The sequence below is a fragment of the Mirounga leonina genome, unplaced genomic scaffold (genome assembly GCF_011800145.1).
Source record: "Mirounga leonina isolate KUSES-001 unplaced genomic scaffold, KU_Mleo_1.0 Mir_127, whole genome shotgun sequence".
In the NCBI taxonomy this organism is placed as follows: Eukaryota; Metazoa; Chordata; class Mammalia; order Carnivora; family Phocidae; genus Mirounga; species Mirounga leonina.
Genome location: NW_023270316.1, coordinates 68,505,490 through 68,525,240, shown reverse-complemented (window position 1 = coordinate 68,525,240; position 19,751 = coordinate 68,505,490). Strand labels below are relative to the sequence as shown.

The 19,751-nt window shown below is 43.5% G+C and overlaps 1 long non-coding RNA gene across 2 annotated transcripts in view; it reads left to right on the top strand.

Annotated features, from left to right (window-relative positions):
- The window catches only part of LOC118009520, a 98,788-nt gene that overhangs the window by 7,981 nt on the left and 71,056 nt on the right, over positions 1–19,751 (top strand). The window contains exon 3 of one of the 2 annotated variants that reach the window (XR_004678958.1): positions 5,103–5,198. The exons of the other annotated variant lie outside the window; for it this stretch is intronic. This is a non-coding gene — a long non-coding RNA (uncharacterized LOC118009520). Of the gene's footprint in view, positions 1–5,102; positions 5,199–19,751 lie in introns of those variants that run through there. 2 annotated transcript variants of the gene reach the window in all.

The following is a 19,751-nucleotide window of genomic DNA, read 5'->3' as shown; positions in this document are numbered from 1 at the left end:
TGTGGGTTAAGGGGGAGGTGGTAAAGCAGTAGGAACAGGAGCCATGGGAACTGGGACCTGAACTTTCCAGACCTGTTTGGTCTTGCTCTCATACATGCCACTTCCAATTTGTAATGGAATGTTGCTGTGCATGTCCAGTTTGGTAGTTTGGTGGATTTCATTCATGATGGATACTCAATACGATGGACAGTTGGGTTGCCCAGTCAACTTGGTATCCCTTGGTGATGTGTAAAGTCTCTACCAGGGACTATGAGCCAGCTTTTAAGAATGGAGAATAGTTGTCAGCAGAGGAAGGCATGGGGCTTTGCCAATCACACTGACGAGCTCCACTGACACTTTCATACCTTTGGGTCTATTGATAATGAAAGTTTAGTGGCAGAGCACCTTGCACAGCAGCCCAAACATGTTGAAAAACTCTGTTTTGTTTTCTGCTCGACCCAAAACTGGCAGCCTATGGGTTCCTTGGTAAATGAACTATAGCAGCACATACCTATATATGGTATATATTGCTTCCAAAACCAAAAGAGGGCCACCAAATGTCATGTTTCTTTCTTTGTGGTATATGGTTCAAGGGGAAGTGACTTGGTTCTTACTTTAGAGGGAAATCCCCACACAGTCCACTCGACTCCATTGTACCCCTGGAAGCTTCGATATTGCAGGCCTACATAATCTTTCACGGGGACTATCTCCAACCTCTGACATGTGGATGTCTTACTTAGACTTCAAGGGGGCTTGATATGACCTGCTCACAAGACCAATGAGTAAATTGTCATCAGTGTAAAGGACAAGCATGATGTTTTATGAGCTATTGAGAAGATCATAACCCCTCTAAACTATATATATACACATGCATATTAGATAGATAGATAGATAGATAGATAGATAGATAGATGATAGATAGATGAGTCCTGGTGGTAAGGAGTGGGGTAAATGTAAGTATTGGCCCTGCCAGCAAGGTATGAAAGAGAACTATTGCTGTGCTTGTCATTACCACATCTGATTAAGTTTGCCATAATGCATAGTAATTCTTCATGACCCATTTGACCTTTGCTGTAGCCAAAAGTATGAGTCCTTAGGAATGTGATAGGAATCACCACCCCTTTGTCTCTCATATCTTTGATGGTAGCACCATTGGTCTTTGTCATCCTCTGGAAATGTCTTGCTTCTGCTTTGCTCTCTTGACTGAGAATGAGTTTTAGGGAGGAGAGGATAGTTCCTGGGATTTCCACTTGGCTCTTCCTACCTAAACAGCCTTCACTTCACAGGATAGGAAGCTAGTGGAGAGCTTTTGCTAGTTGCTCTGTGTATCTATTTCCACTGTACAGTACATTAGGGACTAGGGATAGAGCTACCAAGTGGGTCCACAGTTCTACTGGCCCTACTGTTGGGTGGACATAACCCCTTCTAACCCTGACCTCCATAAGACCCTATCTAATTGGTGCACAGTGGAATTTTGGGTTTCTGTACGGTCAGTGGATGAGTAACTGGGAAATCTGAATGAGGCTTATGGATTGCACTAATACCAGTTTCTTGACTCTATTATTGTACTGAAGTTGTAGAAGATGTTAGCAATGGGCAAGGGGGAAGGTGTTTGGAACTTCCCTGTGTATTTCTCTGTAACCTCTTGTGAATCTACAATTATTTCAAAACAAACAAAATTTTTTTTCATAACAAAAATTTTAAAATATAGTTGTAGGGCACTTGGGTGGCTCAGTTGGTTAAGTGTCTGCCTTTGGCTCAGGTCATGATCCCAGGGTCCTGGGATCGTAAAACGGCTTCCTTTGCTAGGCTGTTGAGAGGATCAGAGAAAAATGAATCTAGTACAATGTATGGGGTAGTTTTTTAATCAATTATAGCCACACAAACACAAACATATATACCCACCTGCATTTTTGACATTCCTAGTCTCCTACCAGTGAGACATGAGCTTAGAGCAACTAAAGTTGCTCTTGTTGCCATTACCTTATTCATTATAGTTATTTTCTGGTTGGTTTTATGGATCTTGTAAAACTAGTTTTGAATGAAATATGTATCCTTACTTTTTCCATCTTAATTTTTAAGAGCACATACATCCTTCAGTTGCTAAGTAACACGCCTATAATGTGTTCTCACAGTGGTTCCATCCGAATAATTTCTGTAATCACTTAGGAGATTGCTTTAATAGTGTATCATCTTAAATGGTAAGAAATGACTAATTCTAGGCTGTTTGGAGAAAACTGACTGAAGTATTTCCTCAAAGGCAGGAGGTTCAGCAGCCAAGGAGCATGGGACGAAGCACATGATCTATACCTCGCTCGCCGCAGGTCTCCTTCACGAGTGCATTACTGCCTTTCATGCCTCCAGATGGAACACACACTCACCAGGGAACTTTTTAAAGTTCCAAAGAGCCAAAGGATCCAGAAAGGGAGATTTTTAAAAAGGAGTATTTTGCTCTAGCGAATTGAAAAATTGCATTGATCACTGCCATAAATGCAGCCTGATGCAGAAGTTAGGCAGTATTGCTTTCTATCAGGGCAGAAACACCAGCAGAGTGGAAATAGGGAAATAGCACGGCTGTCCTAACTGAGGGAGAACACCTGACAAGACACCCAGCAGTTCGGTTGCAGGAGCCCCTCTGTGATATCACCTTCTTCTGCTTTTTTACACAAGGGTCCTGGAACAGGTGGCCAGGTGCTCAGAAACATGCTCATCTGAGCTGGGGACCCAGAGGACAGAACCTCTGATTTTGAACCCCAAGGCATGGGCCAGGTTTGTGTGGCTCCCATGGGTAGATTCTACCTCAGTCCTGACCATCTTATAGAAGCCACGGTCCAGGGCGGTGTGTATAAGCAGCGCAGCCCACATCCATGTCCCTCCTACTCTGAAGAGATTGGGTCCCTTAACTTTCCTTCCCTTCTGTTGACTGATTTCCTTCCTCTATCACCAGACTTTTAGAAAGGCCGGTCTTGCAATGTCTACACTTTCTGGCCCCACATTTTCTTTTCATTTCATTGTAGTCTGGATCCTTACCCTCCTCCCCAAGTAATCACTAAACTGCTCTTCCTGAGGTCAACTGTGGCATCTTAAATCCCAGATCCCTGCCCCATTTTCAGCCCTCCACCTGAAGGATGGCCCTGCTATGTTTGACATGAAACATGGTCTCCTCCTTGCGGCTTGCTTCTCCAAAGGCTTTGGCTCTTCTCTCTTGGTCTGTCAGTCAGCCTCATCTCCTAATTCTCCTGTTCCTCTCCCCGTTTCTTCTTGGTCCCCTTTGCTGATCCTCTTCTTTCCATGCTGTAATGTTGGTGTCCTAGAGGATTAATTTTTTAGTTCTTCCTTCTTTTACCTCTGTCCTGCCACCCCTTCCCCCTTCCCCCAAGTCCAGAGTCATCTTACCCACCCTACTTGGTGCTGGGCACTATGCTAGTGCTGGAAATACAGAGATGAACATTTTGTACCATGGTGTAAGTTTGGACAATGAGTGGGGGTGGGGGGATTCAATTCTATGTGATGGGAAGGAACAGGGAGTACAACACACTGGAGTATTTACCAAGTTGCATAATCCTTAGAAGTGAGGGTCTGTCGGGCCTAAGTCATGGCCTTCCAGAAGAAAGGGTGTGTGTGTGTGTGTGTATGTGATGTAACACGCATGTGTGCCCAGAAGCCTTGCGCAGTTGAGGAGCTGTTCCACTCTAAGAAGGGGGCCTTATCTTGCTCAGGCAGTGCTTTAAAGTTACCAGAAGATTTGTTGGGGGAAGCTGGCTTTGCCCCAGCTTGTAGATGAGTCACTGATTCTTCAAATTCCCCCTTTGAACTCTACACTCAGGGTCCCAAAGTATTTTTGTGTCTCCAAGGGTGATTTCAAAAATATTTAACAAAGACATCAACACAGCTCAATCAGAATGAATGATTGAGCAAGATTCCTGAGGTGCCCTTCTGTGCCATAAGGTGAGTCCTTTAGAGCCTTTAGATCACAGAGAAGTGTGTGTGTGCACACGTGTGTGTGTATGCGTGCACATGTAGGGTGTCCTGAAGGAGAGGCTGAGCAGCTGAGGCAGAAAGAAGGGGATTTAGGGGGTCTTGGGACAGTGCGATTTCCCAACTATATGAAGGTATTTTAATATATTAACATCCTGTATGGCCATAGAGAGGCAGTCCTACCTTCCTCCTGAGACTGTAAATTCTCTGAGAGCAGACTTATTTTTAAGGTCAGCTGATTGGCACCCTTAATTTCCCTTTGCCATGTAACCCAACATATTTACACATTCTGGTAATAAGATGTGGACATTTTTCGGTGTGGGGGGTGTGTGTTATTTTGCCTAATATCTGCACCCATGAGACAAAAGACAAAACAAAACCCACAAGTCTCCTAACATAGTGTGAATGGCTAGTTAAAGCTTAGGATACATTTCCTGTGAAATACTGTAAAGTGTCATATATCAAGCGACACACATAATCAGTAAATATTATCCACTTGGAAAATTCCCCTGCATGACTCAAAAGTAATCTGGTAGATGCTAACCCTGATGATCAAGACATGAAAAAATTTGGTGAAGTTGTTCTATAAATAAGAGATTAGAAAAAGCAGTTTCTTTAAAAGTATGTGTATAAGTAATGCATTAAATATTTTGATTGCATCCTTAAGGGTTCTGTGTTTGAGTTGGCCTAAACACTTTTTAAAGATATTTTTTGTTGGAAAGCAGGATCCTCTGATAGTGTGGTCACCCTGTATTTGGGCGTATATGATAAATGTTTCTTTATTAAATATTTAATATATACTCAAAATAAAAATTCAAATGGTTAGGAGAGTAAATGGTAAAAAAATAAAGGGTTGTGTGTGTGTCCTGATCCACCCCCGTCCTACCCTCCAGAATTAACTACTATTAATAGTTTCTTGTGTATCTTTCCAGAAATGTTCTGTCTATAGGCCTACATGATCTAGCTCCTGTTTACTTCTTGTGATACTCTTCGCTTGCTCTCTGCCCCAGCCACTCTGCCTGCTTTTTGTTTTTCCAAAACATCTGGATCATTCCTGAAGTCCCAGGACCTTTGCACTTTCCATTTCTCTTCCTGGAATGTCTTCATTCAGATCTCTGCATGACTAGCTCTGTCTCCTCTTCCAGGGACCAGCTCAAAATCCCTTCCTCGGGAGCCTGGGTGGCTCAGTTGGTTAAGCGGCTGCCTTCAGCTCAGGTCATGATCCTGGAGTCCCTGGATCGAGTCCCACATCGGAGTCCCTGCTTCTCCCTCTGACCCTCCCCCATCTCATGTGCTCTCTCTCTCTCATTCTCTCTGGCTCAAATAAATAAATAAAATCTTTAAAAAAAAAAAAATGCCTTCCTCAGTGAAGCTTATCCTGCTCCCTTATACCCTGCTATCACTTAATCCTGTTTGTGTTAGTCAGCTTGGGTGGCCATAACTAAAATACTATAGACTGGTTGACTTAAATGGCAGGAATTTATTTTGTCACCCTTCTGGAGGCTGGAAAGTCCAGTATCAAGGTGCTGGCCAATTCAGTTCCCCAGTAAAGGCTCTTCTCCTGCCTTGTAGACCTCACTCTATCCTCACCTGGCCAGGGGGTGGTGGTGAGATGGTGGGGGCGGGGTGTGGGGAGAAGGAGGAAAAGCAAAGCAAGCACTCTGGGGTCTCTTATAAGGGCACTAATCACCTCATGAGGGTTCCACCCTCATGACCTCATTTAAACCTATAACTTTTCAAAGTCTCCACCTTCAAATACCATCCACTCGGTGGGGGGAGGGCTTCAATGTAAAAATTTCGGGGGGACTCAATTCAGCTCATAGCACCATATTAGTCTTCAGAGAACACAGAACATTCCCAGTGGAAATTAGCATCTAGTGTTTTGCTGTTCATAACACAAGCCCATCTAAAGAACACAGACCTCACCAGGAGGACGCTGTCAGTCTTTCTCAATGCTTCCCTCTTTGAGCCTCCATGAGATGTTCCAGAATACTGCCAGCCCTTAGAAGAAACTAGTGACTGATTTTACTGACAGGTTTGCCAACAAGATTATCTCAGAATCTCTTGACTACTTGTAGGCTTTGTCTCGTTTTCTCCACAGAAGATTAAAAGGAATTATAGTAAGTACAAGTAGGAGTTGAGCGCACCTGATACTGGAAGCACTCAAGCACAGCATTGCTCCTCAGAGCTGTGTCAAAGTTCATAAAGTGAAGGCGTTTGCACGGTTGACACCCCAAGACACTGCTCGCCTGGCTGACCACGTGAAAAATGAGTGCTGAAGGTTTTTAACTTGGTGGCAAATTCACATGATGATGAAGACACAGAGGCTCAGAGAGTGTAAGTGACAAACTCAAGGTCTCCCAGCGTGTTACAGAAGGAGCTGGACTTAGAATCCAGGGCCGGTCCCGATGGAGAGCTTCTTTAGGACAGACCCATGGTCTCATCCCCTTTCAGTCAAGGAGCTGTCAAATAGCCAGCCAGCCACCACTCAGATGCAGTCCTAGGCAATTGGCATCACAGACCACTCCTTGCCACCCAAAGGAAGTGGGACAGAAAAAAGTTCCAGATGGGTCCCCAGGGTATGCGTCCACTTGTTGCTGAGTTGCTGGGTGGAGGCAGGCCTGAGTTCTGGGTTTGTGATCAGAGCCCAGAGGACCTTATTCCCTTGGGTAGCTGTGAACATGAACTTGTGAACATGGCAGGAAAACCTGAACATAATGAAGAGCAAAGGAGTGAATTGAACCAGGATGGTCAATCCAGTGGATTGGTAGGGCCCACTAGAAATTCATTAGGCCCTCTCTCGTTCTGCCTCAGTGAATTTTCACCATCTCTGTTGAAAACACAGACATACATTAGAGAATAAGCTTTTTAAAATTTGCAAGTAACTAGCAAATGGAGAGCAGGTTGCATTCTGTACTGATTTGTTTTTAGGAGAGTAAAACCTACAAACCAAGCAAAAGATACCTTTCTCAAGAGCATTCTCAGCTGAAATGCACAATGAGAAAGGAATGAAGTGTGAATTTAATCCAAAGCTTTGGGAACGCCTCTCAGCCTTGGGACAGCAGCCTAAGTGTCTTAAGATAAACAAGGACTAGGTTTTGAAAAGCCTCCTGGGGACTTTTGCAGTCAGGTACAGTCACATGAAATTCCTGAGACCTCTGACAGGCTCTATTGTGTGAACACCCAAAAAACTGGGGCAGTTCCAGACCTGGAAGGAACTGAGCATTGAGGTGACCGTTGTCCTCCTCATGCTTCCCTGCACGTCTAAGGTGGCTGAGCCCCACCGCGGGGCAGTAGTAAATAAAGCTCCTGGCTTCTGGGGCCTCTGATGCGTGTCTGATATGACACCCCGCTTACTGCCGATGGTACCCCACACCCACCAAAGTGCTTTCCACCAAGGATTTTCATGCTCACCCCATTGTGAACACAGAAAAGGGAAAACATGACAACAGAGTGGGTGGGAGGGCGTGTTAGTACATTTGGACTGCTCTAACAGATTATCACAGACTGGGGGGCCTATACACAACATTTATTTCTCACCGTTCCGGAAGCTGGGAAGTCCAAGTTCACGGAGCTGGCAGACACAGTGTCTGGCGAGAGCCCACTTCCTGTGTCTGTCTCCTGGCTGTGTCTTCACCTGGTGGAAGGGGTGAGAGAACAGTGTGGGGTCTTTTTATAAAGGCACTAGTCCCGTTCCTGAGGGGCTCCACCTCATGACCTCTCAAAGGCCCCACCTCCAAATACTGTCACATTGGGAATTGGGTTTCAACATAGGAATTTGGAGGGGGACACACACATTGAGTCTACTGCAGAAGGGGGTACAGAAGAAAGTGTAAGGGAAGTGAGTGAGTTTGGGGGAGGAGAGCGAATGAAAAGGGATTTGGCACACAGTGCGGGCTGCTTGGCGAGTTAGGTTGCATAATTGGCCCCAGGTCTTCGCTTTTTTTGGACCCCGAACACTGTGCCAGGTGACTTTGCATCTCCTCCTACTAGTGTATTTCATCATCTCTGACTTTGGGGTTGGCCGTATGACTAGCTTTGGATAATAGAATGGGACAGAAAGTAACAGTGTTCCTGTCCCAAGCCTAGAGCTTAGGCGGCTCTGTGTGACTCTGCTTGTGTTCTTGTGCCTCAGTCCGTACCATGAGAAGAACATTCCTGAGGGGCCCGCTGGTCCTACGGAGGAGACGCATGTGGAGCCCAGCCCAGATCAGTCCAGACATCCCAGTGATCCACAGTTATGTGAGCAGATTCAGCTGAGATCATCAGAACCACTCAGTTGAGCCCAGCTGGGTCAGCAGACCTCCAAACACATGAGAAATACCGAAAGATTGCTGTTTTAAGCCACTGAGTGTTAGAGGAGGCTTGTTACACATTGATAGTTAACTGGCGTACCTACGTAGCAGCCACAATCGCCTTCTGCCGTGTCATAGAATCCTGGTTTTGTTAGTGATGACAATGTGTCATTACTGGTCTAACCCAGTCATGTCACTTCTGTTACTGTTTGCTAGATACTTTCCTTCCCAGACTTCTTTGCAGCTGGTGGTGACCATGTGACCTACTTCTGGCCAAAGAGACAAAAAGGGAAATCTTACTTCTGGGAAAGATTTTCCTCTCCATGAAGACAAAGCCCTGGGGCACCTGGGTGGCTCAGTCGTTAAGCGTCTGCCTTCAGCTCAGGTCATGATCCCGGGGTCCTGGGATCAAGCCCTGCATCAGGGTCTCTCCTCAGCGGGAAGCCTGCTTCTCCCTCTCTCACTCCCCTTGCTTGTATTCCTTCTCTCGCCGTGTCTCTCTCTGTCAAATAAATAAATAATCTTAAAAAAAGAAAGAAAGAAAGAAAACAAAGCCCTGTTCTGTCCGTCCCTTTCTTTCCTCTTTGGGGCCTGGTCTGACTGTGTGATGCCTGGAACCGTGGAAGCCATCTTGTCACCATGAGGTCACCCGTCCGAGGATGTGAGGTCCATATACTGCAGATGCTCAAACAGGATGAGAAAAGCCTGGGTTTTTCACTGCATTATTAAGCTTCAGAACAGACCCTGGGACCACCTACCTCCAGCCTCTCATCAAGAAAAGCAACGATCATTTTTATGGTTCAAAGCACTGTTGGCCATTTTCTATTATGGGAGCCCAGTGCATCACTGAGTGGTGAGGGATGCAGTTAAGGTGGAGGAGAAGGGTGTGGGTGACAACTGAGGGAGGTGTGTGTCACAGTGCTGTGACAAAAACATTGAAAATTGAAGACCTTTTCCTAATTAGCTGTGTAACCTTGAGTAATTCACTCACCTCTCCCGGCTGCATTTTCTTCTCCCAAGAGAAGGCATTTAACTAGATGATCTCTAAGGTTGTCACAGTTCAAACACGGACTCTGAACATACAGGCAAGTCTCTGGGTGCCACAGCTGGGCAAATATTCACAGAGGATTTTGGAGAATTATTAATTACGCCCCAAGAAAAGACTGAGGATAGTAGTTTGATAGCAAATGCTTAGCTCTGGGCTTGTAAATAATGAGTTTCTTCTTCATTTCTGAGTTTGTGTCTAATACAAGTCTTACCTGCTCTAGGGAATTTCATCAAATGCTCATTAGATGCCTTGTTTATAAAAAATGATTTGCATGCAAGGAGCGAATGCTTCCTTTTCAGGAGCAGGTGTTGTGGGATGAAGAGAAACATGCTGGCTAATGCCTTGTCATCCAAATTCACAGAAATTTCTGGTATCCTGGGCAGGTTTGACACCATTCTGGAGAGAGAACTAAGGGACACATCTTCTGAATAAATTAGTCTATTTATTCAGTTTCTAGTTCTGCAGAATAGAGCCTTGGCAGGATCCCAGAGAAGCATCAGCTGGGGAAAAAAAATCACTTTATTTTCTGCTTTAGCCAACAGCATTTTCCTGCCCAGACTCTGCAGAAACAGACTTGCTTAGCTTTGCAGGCTTCTCCAGCTGCCACTGTTTCTCCATGGCCTTCTGCTTACACATGCCCCCGGCTCAGTCAGATTTCTTCAGCTCTAATATTTTTCCCCCAAAATGATTTTTCTTTAATTCCTCTTTGCTCTTCACCACAGTGATGTACATAAGCTTTCCTTTTTTTTTTTTCTGTTTTCTTCCACTTTCTAATACCTTCCTTGCTCACCTCCTCCTCTCTGCATCTATTGCTACGTCCTGAAAGGTTTTGACATTTGTGAAGTGATGTCCCTAAAAATTAGTAAGAACCCTGGGTTGGGTGGGTCATGATTCTCTGATGTAATCACGGAGAAGTATTTTTACCAGCTACTATTTGCTGTTCCCAGAGAATTTTGCAGTTCTAGTCTCACTTTATTTTCCTTTTAGTATTCTGTAGCATAATTTTTAGTTCTGGAAACAAAATTCTAGATGAAAGTGGAATTTGGGCAGAAGGGCGAATCTGGGGCAGAGCAGTGAAGACCACCTGAGCACAGGAATGTCATTCATTTATATACACATTTTACAAACCTTTATTGAAGATGACTATGAAATTTTAAAGCACGGAGCTAAGGACTATAAGGGGAGACAAATTACCTGGTGCATGAACAGCTCATATATGGAGCTTGCATAGAGAAGGAGCAGGTGGGAATATTAAAAGGAAACATTTCCCCTTCTAGCAACACATACCTTATCAAGATTAAATGTGTTTTATCACAACCGATTCTACCCAGCTGAAGTGGACCCCAAACCAACCCTCTACTGGACCCAACTAAAGACTCTTTCCTGAACAATGAACACTTGGATCTGTTTGAACCAGCCACGTACAGACCTATAGATTAATTTCCAGAGTGCTGGTTTTCAAGCTTCCCATCACTGGGGACTCCTCTTTCTAGATTAAACCATCTGACTTTCCCCCCTCAACTAACTACTCAGCAAATCTCTTCACTCGTGTGTGTTCCTTGCCTGGCAAGTCAACATACTTGGTTTTGTGGATTTTATTTATTTTATAGCTCTGGTAGTCTTCATTTTATTTGTTTTTAGAATATAGGCTGTAGGGGAGCCAACTAATGTTTAACATCTGGCAGCAGCACGTAAGAAATGTGGAACATTAAAAACAACTAAAAGAAAAACAACCAAACTGGGCGCCTGGGTGGCTCAGTCGTTGAGCGTCTGCCTTCGGCTCAGGTCATGATCCCAGGGTCCTGGGATCGAGTCCCACATCGGGCTCCCTGCTCGGCGGGAAGCCTGCTTCTCCCTCTCCCACTCCCCCTGCTTGTGTTCCTGCTCTCGCTATCTCTCTCTCTGTCAAATAAAGAAATAAAATCTTAAAAAAAAAAAAAAAGAAAAACAACCAAACCAAACCAAACAACAAGCCAATAATAGCAGTGGTCCCATAATAACAGCAAATCTTAGTCGGGAGACAGGGTCCTGCTAAGGAATGAGACCCACACTCACTTCCCGGCTCAGGTCATTTCTAACTAGGAGTTGGTTTCCACTGGATGAAGCCAAGTTCAACAGCAGTCTGATCCAGATCTGAAGATTGCTTCCCATGTTTGTGTGGCTTCTCTCTTCCGGTTAACGTTCCAAGTTTAGCCGGCTGATAAGGAACAAAGGCCATAATTTTCACAAAAACGACCTGCCTTTCTACTTTTTAATGATTTACCAGGTACTGCTGCAGCATTTGGTCGGTGTAGGTAGGAATTGTGCATCTTTGACTCTTGGGCTGTGATAATCTGGATTTTCTCAGAAGAATCCTTCCAGAACTTGAGTTAAATTTTGTTTTGTGACCTTATTAAAGAAAGTCAGGAGATTTTTAGTCCCCAGCCATGCTTCTGCAGCACACCTTTCAAACTCTGGGAATTACTGGAGCCCTGCACCTCATTCCTCCCTGAAAGAAACATCCGGCACTTTCCCCATACGTGTACTTTCCTCCTACATCAAGATGCTGTTACAATTTGTTTTTCCCCTCATGGCAGATTACTAATATACCACATATTTGTGAAGGGAATTTATCGAAAATATAGCAGAATCTTTTTAATGTACTCCTTGTAGCAGCTTTAAAGTATTACAGCCCAGTCATGTTTCTGCCTCTGGATGTCCCAGTGTTTTAGGGAGTTTTGGTCTGCAGCGTGAAGTCCTAAATCAGATGGGACTCAATGTCTTTAATGGTGACCTTCCCTGCTCCTCCCTTATTGTCATCTTTAAGTAAATGTTATTCAGTGCCTACCACCTAGGACTTCACCTTGGGCACATACAAAATGGTGTTTGAATATACTGCTTTGGCCTTCTGAGAGCTCAGGTTAAGCCATCTTCTTCCTTCCCTCCCTCAAACATTTGCTAATGGGCAGAAGAATGAACATAAGAAGAGTCCTTTGATAATTCAAGAGGCAAGCCAGAGCAAAGGCCCCACTCGAGAATGAATGTTTAATGGCGTGTTTCCAGAATGTGGAGATCAGGACAATGTAAGCCAGTAGTGGGAGTATATCAAAGGAAGGAGAGGAAATATTTCTCTTCCTTTTGTAGAAATGTTCCCATGAGACGTGGTTTCTTGAAACTATCAGCTATCAATTGCTGCATAACGAATGACCTCAAAACTCAGTGGCTTTATTAAAACAGCAATGATTTATTATCTCCTGTGATTGTGAGGGTGGAAAATCTACATCATTCTGTTGCTTGTCTTGCAATAAAAGTTGCAAGAGTTTGGGGCTGGAGGGTCTAAGATGGCCTCACTCACTGTCAGCAGTAAATGCTGGTTGTTGGCTAGGTCTTGTCTAGTCTCTTTCCCATGACCTCTTATCCTCCAGTACACTAGAATGGGCTATTGCACAACAGGGTGGGCTCAGGGTCTTCAAGCCTAGGCCCTAGAAGTTGTACAGTGCTACTTCTGCCGCATTCTACTGGTCCAAGCAGGTCCCAAGGACATTCAGATTCGAGGGGTGGAGAAATGAGTCCACCTTTTAATGGGAGGACCAAAGGGACATAGACCTCAAGCAGATGTGATTCACTGGGAACCATTATTCTAACAATCTATCACAGCAGAAGGGAGGTCAGAAGAATGGGGATGAGGGCTGGGCTGGGAGGTAGGAGGAGGATAATTTAAGAACTGAAGATGAAGATTCCCTCAGAATCTTTGTTCCTGTCTTCAATGATAGAATTCTATGCATCAGAAAATAATAGGTTGCTCCCAGTTATTTGTTTCTGGGGATATAGACTCAAGGGGATGCATGAGTGAAGGAAAAATAAAGGATGCCTACAATTTTATTAAAGTTTGGCATTTAGAGAATACGATATAAAATAGAAAAGCAGAAAATATTTCATTGCCAAAGAGATGAGGAGAAACAGAAGATTTTATCAGGAAAATATATACACATTCCAGATTATATATGCACATTTGAGCACACATAGGAGATGCTTTCTGCTGTAAGATAACTTTAATTTTATAGGTGAAGCTTTTAAAGAGGGTTTTCCTTTCTGTAGCCCTGTAATTCAGGCAGTCTGTCACCAAGTGATGGGTACATGGATTTTACTGAGAGCCATGTGGGTCCTTCTGTTCAAATCTCTTTAGAGTCATAATCTCAAATTTCCTCTACATAATAAAAAAAGCATGGTATTCTTTATTAAAGGAATTGAATCTAAAAAAATTTACAACTGATTTTGTTGAGTTTTAGAAATGATTTTCATAGCATGATTTTGTACCTTTCTCTCAGTCTTTAACTTTCTCTTGATTTAGATCCTGAATCTAAAGCCAGTACTCTTTCCTAGGAGTTTCTGTCTCAGCAGTTACTATTGGCTTTCTGTTGGAATTTCTGGAATACTGAAGAGGGGGTTAGACCTAATTAAAAAGATGGCTTTAGTTTGCCTTTCCAGCATACCATGACTCTGTTTTATCTGTGTGCCCATGGGGAAAAATGTAAAATAGAGCATAGTGTTTAGGTGCCACAGAGATCATATTTGTGTCTTTATTCACTGCTAATTTACCCCTGAGCTTTATCTTTGCAGGACTAGTATGGCCTGAATAAAACATAGGTAGCTTACGTTCTCTCCTTCCATTGTAACCAATAACCACTTCTTATAAACTGCCATTAACTTCAGGCTTCTACAGACACTTCCCTGGTAGGCTTAAAATGTTTAACAGTTTGAAAACTAATCTTCAAAGGTTTGGAATAATAACTTAAACCACTTTTATTATATAAGCGCCGTGTTTATTTTTTGAGCCACGACAACTCCAGGAAACAAGAAAATAAACAAGACAATAAAAAAATTGCTCTGAGATGATTACTCTTAATTATGTCCCAAGCTGAGTCATCTTTTTGAGACGTGTGTTAATGGGTCCCCCCTAAGTCTCTTCCCCTGAGAATCCCTTCAAAGTACACAAACAGCTGTCCTCTTGACCTACCAACCAAAGGCAACAGTGCACTTCCATCGTGAGTTGCCCTGTGGTAGTTCTGCTTCGGTAGAGATTTGTCTTTAGCACGTTGTGAGGGTGTTAAAGATGCTTCTTATTTCCCACTTCTCTCAAGGGAGTTGTGGGGGTAATTAGCCTCAGCTGAATCTCAATATGAACAAGATCAAAACCAAAAATTGCTCACTCTTGAGTTATCGTAGTTGGATGAAAGTGAAGTCATTACCAGGTGCAACAGCTGGTCTTCCGGCCCCAAGGCCACAAGCAGAATGTTACACGCTCTGAAGCTTAATGATTTCAGCATTTATGTAGCAGCTTCAGGGTCCCCAGCCTGAACTCAATCAATTTCCACAGCTCACTGGGGAGGTGAAGATGGAAATGCCACCAACGTCTGCAATGGATGCAATATCCGGTCAATGGTCAGTTATTTGCAGAAACACCAAAACTGGGCCTGCAATTCTGGGGGACACAGGGACCTCCTGAAGTGTCTCTGCTCTGCAGATCGGGTGCTCAGGTCTTCTGCTCTGGACTATCAATTGTTTCAGCGGGACATTTAGAGGATGTTGCAGGGCAAACCGTGCATAGTGGAGGTCAATGGCATGTGCCTATTCAGCAGGAAAAAAACCCCAACAGCTCTAAAGAGTAAGCATGTAGATAACACTTCCTGGTTTTGCTGAGGATGGAGCTATAGACACACACACCTCTGCTGGCGCTGTAAGCAAGCACAAATCCCTGGGATGCTCAGAAAGCACAGTAACATTGTGGTGATGTGTCATTATTTTAACTGGCTACGTAGGGTGTCATTGTATGCATGTGCCATAATTTATTTAGCCAATATTTAAGTTGTTTCCAAATTTTCCCTATCATAAACAGTGTGTAGTGAACATCCTGATACATGATTTCTCTGTGAATTTGACCCATTAAGTCCCTGGCAAAAATTCTCACAAACGGAAATGCTGGATCAAACTCTATGATGCTGATATATAGTGTTAGGTGACCATCTAGAAAGTTCCATACTAAGATTATAAATTTTATAAAGATTTTTTTTAAAGATTTTATTTATTTATTCATGAGAGACGGAGAGAGAGAGAGAGAGAAGCAGAGGGAGAAACAGGCTCCCAAGGAGCAGGGAGCCCAATGCGGGACTCGATCCCAGGACCCTGGGATCATGACCTGAGCCGAAGGCAGACGCTTAACCATCTGAGCCACCCAGGCGCCCCTAAGATTATAAATTTTAATGTATATTTTTACATTTAGATATTTGCTCCATTTGGAACTTGTTTTGGTGGTAGAGATGCCTATTTGTCCAAATGACTAAGGCAGTTTTCCTGCCTCGCTTTTACCCTGTATCAAATTCTCGTTCATATTTAAGTCTGTTTCTGCATTTTGTATTACTGAGTTTTGTGTTAATTACTGCATAACACTTTAATTTTTATACTTGTATCATATGTTTTAATATCTTGTGGGACTAATATTTGCTCATTATTCTGCTTATTCTTTCAGAAGAATTTTGATATCAATTTTTTTTTTCTGTATTAAAGGAAAAAACCCTGAAATTTTTTTCCTTGGGATTTGCATTGAATTTGCCATTTGATTTCAGGAAATTTACTTCTTTATAATATAGAGGACATGTCCAAAAATAGAATTTATTTTTCCATTTATTCAAATATCCTCTGCCCTTCAATAGAATTTTATTGTTTTCTTCACATAGGCCCTGAACATCTCTTGTTAAATGTATTCCTAAGAATTTTATACTTTTTTGATTGCCATTATTAAAGGGATATCCCCCCTTATAGCTATCTAGCCTGTTCTACCAAGTAGGCTAATCCACTTAGCTCCTAGTGCACAATTGTCTGGAAGGTCCAGCTCCCACCTGTGCACTGATACTTACAGGGAGCAGCAGAGTGGAGACTGGGTCTGGCCCCCTTCCTTCTCTCCCTGCCTTCTGGCCCTTCCTCCTTGGCTCTAGGATGTAGGTGTGGGCCCAGTTGTCCTAGTAAATAAGGGAGAATCATTCCATGTCGTGAAACTCCCCACAAGTGGCCAGCAATGAAAATATGAGCTTAGGGATGCCTGGGTGGCTCAGTCGGTTAAATGTCTGCCTTCGGCTCAGGTCATGATCCTGGAGTCCTGGGATCGAGTCCTACATTGGGCCCCTTGCTCAGCGGGAAGTCTGCTTCTCCCTCTGCCTGACATTCCCCCTGCTTGTGCTCTCTCTCTCTCTCTGACAAATAAATAAATAAATAAAAATCTTAAAAAAAAAATGAGCTTATTTTTAAGTGCCCAGTACCTTATACCTGGGGTCCCACAGGCTGCACCAGATGCCTTGTGGCTGAGGGGTCAGGAATTGGCGTGGGGGGCGGGGGGGCATAGCATCAATGGTCTCTTATCCTGGCCATGGCCTTGTGACCCAGAGCCTGGGAAGTCAGTGTCCTGGCCCTCCCCGAGAGTACTCTCTTACCCAGGGTATGCCACTGGAAATCTCCTGAGGGAGAAAGGCAGCTCTAGCTTTTCAGAGGAGCTAGGCCATTTCCCCAGGGAAGAACACTCTCTAGAAAACAAGGGGGCTCCATGGTTTTTTTTAGTTCTGATTTCTATCTTAGTCATTAAAAATCAAGCTTTAAAAATAAGACCTTATCCATTATGTTTTAATAATCATCACTGGGGCTTACAGTGATTAATAATGGAAGGTTTTTGTTTAAATATTAAACATTAATGGTTTTGTTCTGCTCTTGAGAACTGGAGGCAGAGTTAGAAATGGGCTCACAACATGTTTTTTTACCCCTGGGGCCTGGGCTGATTGCAAAGGTGACCCTTGCGAGACTGGTACCTGTAATCAGAGGACACTCCCGTCCATGCCATGATCCACGGTCTGGGGCTGCAGTCTCCCGGCAGCATGGGACGTTACAAAGCCTTTTGTGTTTTTGTTTTCCCAAATGACCTATGGATCCGTTACAGAGGAATTTATTGTCAATTGCTTCTTTCCTTTGATGCCGCATGAGGACTCCGGGGCCGAGAAAGCCAAATCCCTTAATAATCATAGCTATTATCCGGCACTGAGCTGACACTTTATATGCATTATTCTATTTAAAGTTTACAAGTACCCTGAGGGATATGTAATATTATTCCTATTTTAAATATGAGGATATGGAGACTTAGAAATGTTAAGTAACTTTCCAAGTAGCCCCAGCTTGTAGGTGGTAGAAGTAAGATTTGGAATCAATTCTTATCTGATTCTAAATAATGTGCTTTTTCCATTGCCCTGTCTCACCTAACTAAATAATAATTACATAACTGGTGCCATTCTCTTGAGATACGACTGTCTCCTAGACCCTAGACCGGCTCCTGTTCTTTTTCGAGTAAGTGACGTGTCAGGATGATTTCAGAGGGTGTGCAACCAGGAGAAGTGGCATAAATATAACAGAAAATAATTACACCGGGCTTTACCCTGTGCCAGACACTGGGCTAAGGGCTTGGTAGGTAATAAACCATTGAATCCATAACAACCCTGTGATGTAGTTTCCATGATTGTGCCTCCATTCTATAGTTAAATCACAGAGACATAAAGCAACTTGTCTAATATCAGATAACCAGCAGGTGGCCAAGCCAGGACCCACCCACGTAGGCAGGCTCCAGAGTCCTGTGCTCTTACCATTCAGATGGAATCTCTTTAACTAAGATGGGGAAGGCTGGGGGAGGAACTTTTGGGGGGTGAGGGCTGATGTTATCAAGAGTTCTGTATGAGCATGCTATATCTGAAGTAGATTATTGGGTATCCCAAAGGAACTATCAAGAAGACATGTGGTTATCGACTTGGTATCATCAGCATATTGATGGTATGTAAAGCTCAAGATAAGATGAAGTCACCACTAGGAAATGTATAGATAGGGAAGACGAGAGGTCCATGGCCCCTTTCACAGCCTGAGAGTAAGTGGAGGGGGGAGGGTTGGCAAAGGACCCAAGTGACCCTTCCCTTTCTCTCACAGCCCACCTCCCAACCATCAGCGGGACCTGTGGATTTCCCCCAATCCTTACCACGGCCCAGGCTCCACTGCCTTAGAATGAGCCATCAACATGGCTCACTACTACAATCTAGAGACCCCTCTGACAGACCACTCTGGTCACCCCACCCTCTTCACTAAATCCTGCCACGCCAGCCTTCTTGTTCCGAATGGAGGGGCATGTTCCCCTCTGGGCCACAACACTTGCTATTCCCCCTACTTGCAAATACCCTTTCCTAGATAGTCCCAGAACTCCATCCATTGCTTTGTTCAGATTGCTACTCAAATGCCACCTCCTTGTAGGGACCTTTCCTGACACCTTATCCAAAGAGCACCCCCAATTCTCTTTCCCAAGATCTGCTTTAGTTCTCTTCATAGCCCTTATCACTTTCTATATTGTTCGATATTGTATGACATGTTCATCGACCATCTCTTCTCTATGATGGGAAACTCTGTGAGAGCCGGGACTCTATGTTTATTCATCACTGTATTCCCAGTGACGGTCCCGGTGGGAGACAAATGACAAATATTTGTGAATGATCGATGAAGAAGAAACTGAGAAGTAGTTGTTGGGACAGGAGGAAAATAGGGAGGAGTGTGCAATCACAAAAGCCAAGAGATGAAAGTGTTTTAAGAAGGCAGATGTCTGTCTACACCTAATGCTGATGAGGGTCAAAGCAATCAAGATGGAATCTGGTTGCTGATATTCTTCCCACTTCACTTTATTATTATTGGTGTGATGGAGACTCATTTGCAAGGACGTTCTTTGCTGCATTGTAGGTAACAGCAAACGTTGTAACAAACTGGAATAAATAGGCATGATTAACTTAATGGTTGAACACATTAATACATCTATGGAATACTATGCAGTCATCCAGAAGAAGAGGGAGGTCTATAGCATTTTCTAAAAAATTGTCCAGATGTATTAAGTGAGAAAGTAAGTCAGAGTCCAATTTATACTATCCTTTTTTTGGTTGTTAGAAAAGATATATGTATCTACTAAGAAAAAAATAGGATAGATAAACAATAAATCATTTTGTAAGTTATCTCGGCAGAGTTGTATTGGGAGATTTTTCCCTTCTTATTTTGTTGTATAACTGTTTTTTAAGGGGTAGGATTATTTTTGCTCTTTGCAGTTTGCCAATATATTTCAAGTAATGAGAAAGGACAAGAAATAAATGGGATGACTATATATAATTTAAATAAACAGATGAAAAAATTGAGGATGCTCTGGAATAGACATGAGCCAGAGAACACAGAAGGAAAGCTTCTGGCAAGAATGGAATGCTTTCTGCTCATTTACCTCTGCTCTGAGTATATGAGAGGCCCCATGCCACTGGGGTGTTGGGTGGCAATTGTCAAGATATCATACTGGTTTTGAGCTAGCTACTCTGTCTCTCCCACAGGGAGAAACTTCTGGTATGTTCCAGTGGCTGAGTTAGTCCAGT